Source organism: Rhinolophus ferrumequinum, chromosome 23 (assembly GCF_004115265.2).
Source record: "Rhinolophus ferrumequinum isolate MPI-CBG mRhiFer1 chromosome 23, mRhiFer1_v1.p, whole genome shotgun sequence".
NCBI classification, from domain to species: Eukaryota; Metazoa; Chordata; class Mammalia; order Chiroptera; family Rhinolophidae; genus Rhinolophus; species Rhinolophus ferrumequinum.
This window is the reverse complement of record NC_046306.1, coordinates 18,615,237-18,621,399: the sequence shown is the minus strand read 5'-3', so window position 1 is coordinate 18,621,399 and position 6,163 is coordinate 18,615,237.

Sequence of the window (6,163 nt, the reverse complement as noted above, 5' to 3'; positions counted from 1 at the left end):
GAAACTGAAGTCCCAACCACTGGAGAGTAGTGCCAGAACTTGGACTTGGACCCAAGTCCACAGCCCTTTCCTTGGTGTTTAACAAATATTCAGTATGTGTCACCAGGCTTGGTGCTGTGAGGGTCCCTGACCTGCTGCTGGGGGCCGGGCAAGATCTCAGTGGGTCCGACTGCCTTCAGTTGTCTCCCATGGAGGCTGTTTGCCAGAGAACAGGCCTAGGAAAGCAAGGGTGGTCATCCTCCGCCCCACCCACCCCTCCTCATTCCGTACTTAGTATGGGCAGAGTTTGTAGCCATTGGCTCTCTCGGCTTCCAGGACCCCACCTTCCCTGGTTTTTCTCTAATACCCCTAGTTTCTTCTCTTTAGAGCGTCCCAGGTTTTATTCCTTGGTCCTCTTATCTCAGCACGTACTCCCTCGGAGATCTTATCCAGGCTCATGGTTTTAGATACCGCCTATATGCAGCCCCCCCCCCAATCCTTCCAGACCCCTCTAATATCTGACTTCCTACTCGGTATCTCCATTTGGATGCTCAACATACATCTCTAAGCAAATCCCTGATCTCTCACCAGCAGTCCCAAGTCTGATCTTTCTGTGGTCTTTCCCATCTTAAAGAGCATCTTAATTCTTTGAATTGCTTGGGCCAGAAGCCTTGGAGTCAGAACCCTTGACTCCCCTCTTTCTGTGACACTCCATTTCTTAAGTGGTTCCTTACGGCTTGACCTTCCAAATCCAGAATGAGACCCATCTCACCACTTCCTTCTACTACTGTGGTCCAGCCAACACCATCTCACCCAGATACTGCAGGCCCCTCCTCATAGTCTGCTCTCTACGTAGCAGCCAGAGGGATCCTGTTAAAACCCGTAAGATCACGTCCCTTACCTGCTCCCATCTCACTCAGGTAAAGGCCAAAGTCCTCCCAGGGACCCTTCAGGGCTTGCAAGAGCCACTCTGCCTCCATCACCTCTCTGACCTTGTGAGAGCTCACTCCCTCTTTACCCACCCTGCTGCATCCCCTCGTCTTCCTCAAACATTCCAGGCAACCCCTGCCTCTGTGCTTTGCACTTGCTGTTCCCATTTCCTCAAGTGGTAGACGGAATAATGGCCCCAAAAGTGTTCCTGTCCTAACGCCCAGGACCTGTGTCTCTGTCACCTTGTGTGGCAAAAAGGATTTTGCAGGTGTGATGAAATTAAGGATCTTGAGATGGGGAGATTATTCAGATGGGCCCAGTATAATCAGAAGGGACCTTCTAAGGAAAAGAGGGAGGCAGGAAAGTCAGAGAGAAGGAGATGTGATGATGGAGCAGAAGTTGGACTGATGTTGGGCTATGAGCCAAGGAACGTGGGCAGCCTCTCGAGCCTGGAAAAGGCCAGGGGATGGTGTCTCCCCCAGAGCCTCCCGAAGGAACAGCTCTGCCAAGTACCTTGGTTTTAGCCCAGTGAGATCCAGTTTGGAGTCCTGACCTCAAGAACTAGTGTTGTTTTACATTTGTGGTGTTTTAAGCCACTAAGTTTGTGGTAACTTGTTACAGCAACAGTAGGAAATGAATACACCTCCCTTCCCTAAGAAGCCTTCTTAAACCCAATTTAAAATTGTAACCTTTCCCCAAAATGTCCTATCTCTCATCTCTCACTTGTTTTTTCCTTCTGTGCATATACCACCATCTAACATACTGTACATTTTCCTTACTTTGTTGTCTTATACCTCAGTTGCAATGTGAGCTCCAAGAAGAAAGGAATTTTATTGTTCTTGCTTATAGATAAATCCCCAAGGCCCTAGAGGAGTGCCTGGCATATAGTAGATGCTCAATAAATATTTGTGACATGGGTGATGTTAGGAGATGGTGGCTTGCCCTAACAAGACAACTTAGTGAATAAACATTACATGTGCTGAGACTCTACATGCATGATTCCATTCCGTCCTCACAGCAACCCTATGAGGTTGGTACCATTGTCATCCCATTTTATAGATGAGGACATGGAGGTACCTGGAATTGAACTCAGGCAGCCTGTCTCCAGTACCCACTCTGAGTCATGCCGCTGTTTCCTTCCTTTCTGCCCTGGAATTCTCAAGGGTGGGGGTGGGGGTGTGGTTCTCTGGGGTGTAAAGACTGGGCCTACCCAAAGGACTAAATTACTAATGGTAAAATTATGCTCATCAATGAAAAAGAGACTGTAGGGTGGAGTTTCGGGTTTTTTTAATCTTACTGAGATGAAATTCACATAACAAAATTAACTCTTTTAAAGTGTACAGTGGCATTTAATACATTCACAATGTTATGTAACCACCACCCTCATCTAGTTCCAAATCATTTTTGTCATCCCAAAAGAAAACCCTGTACCCACTAAGCAGTTTCTCCCTATCCCCTCTTCCCCCAGCCCCTGGTATGCTGTCTGTAGGTATAGATTTATCCATTCTGGATATTTTGTATAAATAGAATATGTGACTGTGGGGACAGAGCCAGGAGTGCAGTTTCCAGGTTCTCGCCCTCACGTGGAAAGGTGCTCACTTGGGTAGTAAATGGCCATCAACTGTGATTGGACGGTCATCAGCTGTGGCTAGTTGGCCGTCAGCTGTTATCAGTGAGCCATTGGGCACTAATATAACTGCCGTGGCTACGCTAGCAGAAAAATGGGGGCTAGCAAGGGCGGAGTGTGGATTGCGGGTTGCAGAGAGGAAAATTGCTGTTAGCAAGTGAGGTCGGTTGGCAGAGAAGCGGACGGCGGATTGCGGATAGTGTGGCTCCTGCTTCCTGTGTCTCCACCCCGGCCACCAGCGAGAGTATAGTGGTATGACTCTCCTATCTGTGGCTCCGTGGGTGTTCCTTTTTGGCCTCACCATGTCCTGTGTTCTTATGTGGGGAGCAGGACCAGAGACTCCGCATGACACCCTGCATGATAGTGACCTTTTATAACAGGCTTCTTCACTTAGCATGATATTTCTGAGGTTCATCCATGTTGTAGCATGTATCTCATCAGTACTTCATTCCTTTTTATAGCTGAATGTGTGTGTGTGTGTGTGTGTGTGTGTGTGTGTGTGTGTGTCTGTGTTTGAAGGCAACTTGGTGAATACGATTTTGGAGCCAGTCACATTTTGAATCTGGATCCCATGGAGACATAGCTGTGGAGTTAGGCAAAGGAATTCATATCTCTGGTTTTCAGAGTCCACCAAATGGAGATAATACAACAACCTTGCAGGACTGTTGTAAAAATTAGACATACTGTGTGTATGTAAGGTACCTGGAGCATAGTAGGTAGTTTATAAATGGTAGCAGTGAAAAGGATTATTCAGTCTAGGCCAGATTTATCATTAAAACATTCAGATCAAGTCAGCCATGATCTTGGCTTCCTTGGAAGACACACATATCCTCAGCAGCCCCCCAGTCCTGGGAAACCAAAGTTAAGGGAAGGGTTCCAAGGCTGAGCTCATGCCTGCTTTTGTATTTGCAGAGCTCTTTAGATTTCTAGTAGATTTTTGCCATCAGTTTTTCCCTTCCTCATTTTATTCAACAGTCCTTTAAATCATGGAGGTTGAAAGCTACATGGCAGCAAAAGGGAGAGGAACTGTCTTTTAAAAAATTCTAAATAAGCTCAGGAAGGAGTTCACTAGTCATCAGGGATATGCAAATTAAAACCACACTGTGAAACCAGAATGACAAAAATCAAGAAGACTGACCACAGCAAATGTTGGGGAGTGTGTGGAATGACTGAAACTCAGAGATTGCTGGTGGAAGTGTATTACGGTGCAACCACTTTACAAGACCATTTGGGAGTTTCTTTACTAAATTCAGCATATATCTACCCTATGACCCACCATTCTACTCCTAGGTATTTACCTGAGAGAAATGAAAGTATTTATCCAGGAAAGTCTTGTACTAAATTCTAGCTAAAATGTTCATAGCAGCTTTCATCATAATAGGCAAAACCTGAAAATAGCTCAGATGCTAATCAACAGAATGGATAAACTGTAGTGTATTTATACAATAAAATACTACATAACTATAAAGCAATGATGTACTCATACACCCAATAATATGAATGAATCTCAAGACAATTATATTGAGGGAAAAAAGCCAAACATACCCATAAACACACCAAATGCAATGAATGCTGTCGAGTTCTCGTCATATGGGATTCTAAAATAGACAGAACTAACCTGGGCTGATAGAAATCAGATCAGGGCTTGTGCCTGGGAGGGTTGACGAGGAAGGGCCATGAGAAAACTTTCTGGGCTAATTGAAATGTTGTCTCTCTTGATGTGCAGTCATCAAAATTGAATGTTTAAGATCTGAGCGTTTCGTGTGTAAATTACACCTTAAAAAAAATTCCTCTGGGCCAGGCACTAAGCTATGTGTTTTGTGCACATTAGGTCATTTAACTTGTCAGCAGATCCCTTGAGGTAGGTATTATGGTCTCTGCTTTACAGATGAGAGAACTCAGAAAGATTAAGCAATTTGCCTCCGGACATACAGCTAGAAAAATGAGATTAAAACCCAGGCATATGACTCCAAAGGCCATGCATACCTCAAGGGTCCCTCTTCCTCAACCCATTCTCGTCTCTAAGATTTTAAAGATGGGGAAACTGAGTCCTAGAGAGGGCTGGAGACATGTTCAATGCCACTTAGCTCTTTGGAATCAGAATTGAACTAAAGCTTTCTGGAGCTTTCCTATATCACATATCCTCCCTTGGGCAAAGAGGTCAAGCTCACTCCTACTTCTGACCGCCTGGGGATGGGGAGCCACAGGTACAATTTTTAGAGTTGAGTATAACATTCATGTTCTAGGAGACCCAAACTTGGGGCATGGATATCCTGTGACTTCAAAATGAGAGACTGAGTACTCCATCTGTCTTTGCATAGCTAGTTAGCATCGTTCCAGGTTGGTTTTCTGTGAATCATGGAAGCTTACCGTTCACTCTCCCTGTAATTAAAACCATGCTACCTGCATGAGCCCACCAGACTCACCTGTTACCACTCTCCATGCCTTCTTGGGTTGCAAGATGTCGAAAGCTTCCCTTTGCTTAATTTAAGAGGCACAAGCATGAGTTTCACATCCTCTCCCTGACAGTCGGAGTGCTGATATGGATCAGCATCAAAAACGACAAAAACAGCCAATCTAATTTGCCTTTAACTCCCATCCAGTCAGCCAGAGTGGTGGTTGTCAGGTTCAGCCCATCCAGTTGTTTAAAAAGCAATGCTGTCTTTTTTAGTGTTCTTGGAACCTTCTTATGTTCTGGGAGAATTTGACTCAAACCATGATCATTTGCTTAGTGCCTGATGCAGGGCATGTTGAACCTAAAAAGCTTGGCTCTCTGATAGGAAAAATACCATGTTTCTCCAAAAATAAGACCTAGCCGGGCCATCAGCTCTAATGCGTCTTTTGGAGCAAAAATTAATATAAGACCCGATCTTATATAAGACCTGGTATTATATTTATTATATTATAGACCCGGTCTTATTTTACTATAAGACCGGGTCTTACATTAATTTTTGCTCCAAAAGACGCGTTAGAGCTGATTGTCCAGCTAGGTCTCATTTTCGGGGAAACACAGTATGTACCGGGTATGTCCCAGCTTTCTCGGCCTCCATCCACTAAAAGGAAACTTCGTCTTGAAATCTGTCTCCTCTTTAAAAGTCACAGAATGTATTTCATGATCTGCCTTTTCTCTGGAACTGGCAAACGGTGCTGTGAATGAATCACCCTGCTTCTGGGAATGTTTTGCTCCAAGAGCCCAAGGGGGGTAAAACAAGATGATAAACAGCCTCTGGAGTGATCTCTCCTCCCACTACCGCGGCCTGGGGGCCTGTGAGTTCATAGAATTGGACTGTGGCTGAGCTTTCTGAGACTGCTGAGTTCAACCCGGTTTTGCAGATGAGGAAACCCAGGCTTCAGCATTTAAGGAAGGAGAGCCATGGGGCAGGGTCAAGGCCATGTGAGTGTGATTCATCCCCACTGATCGGGGCCGTGGATTGTGCCTTCATGGCTCTGAGCTTCAGCTTCCTCCTCTGGAAAAAGGATGGGAAGCCTGAGGTTCCTGTTGGTTTGCAAACATTTAGGGGCTCCATGCATCTATACGGTGACCTGGTAGAAGTGCTGAATCTGGGATGTGGCTCTCTGCCTCCCAAACCAGGGGAAGATCAAGACGTGTGGCCCTTTACAAGGCAC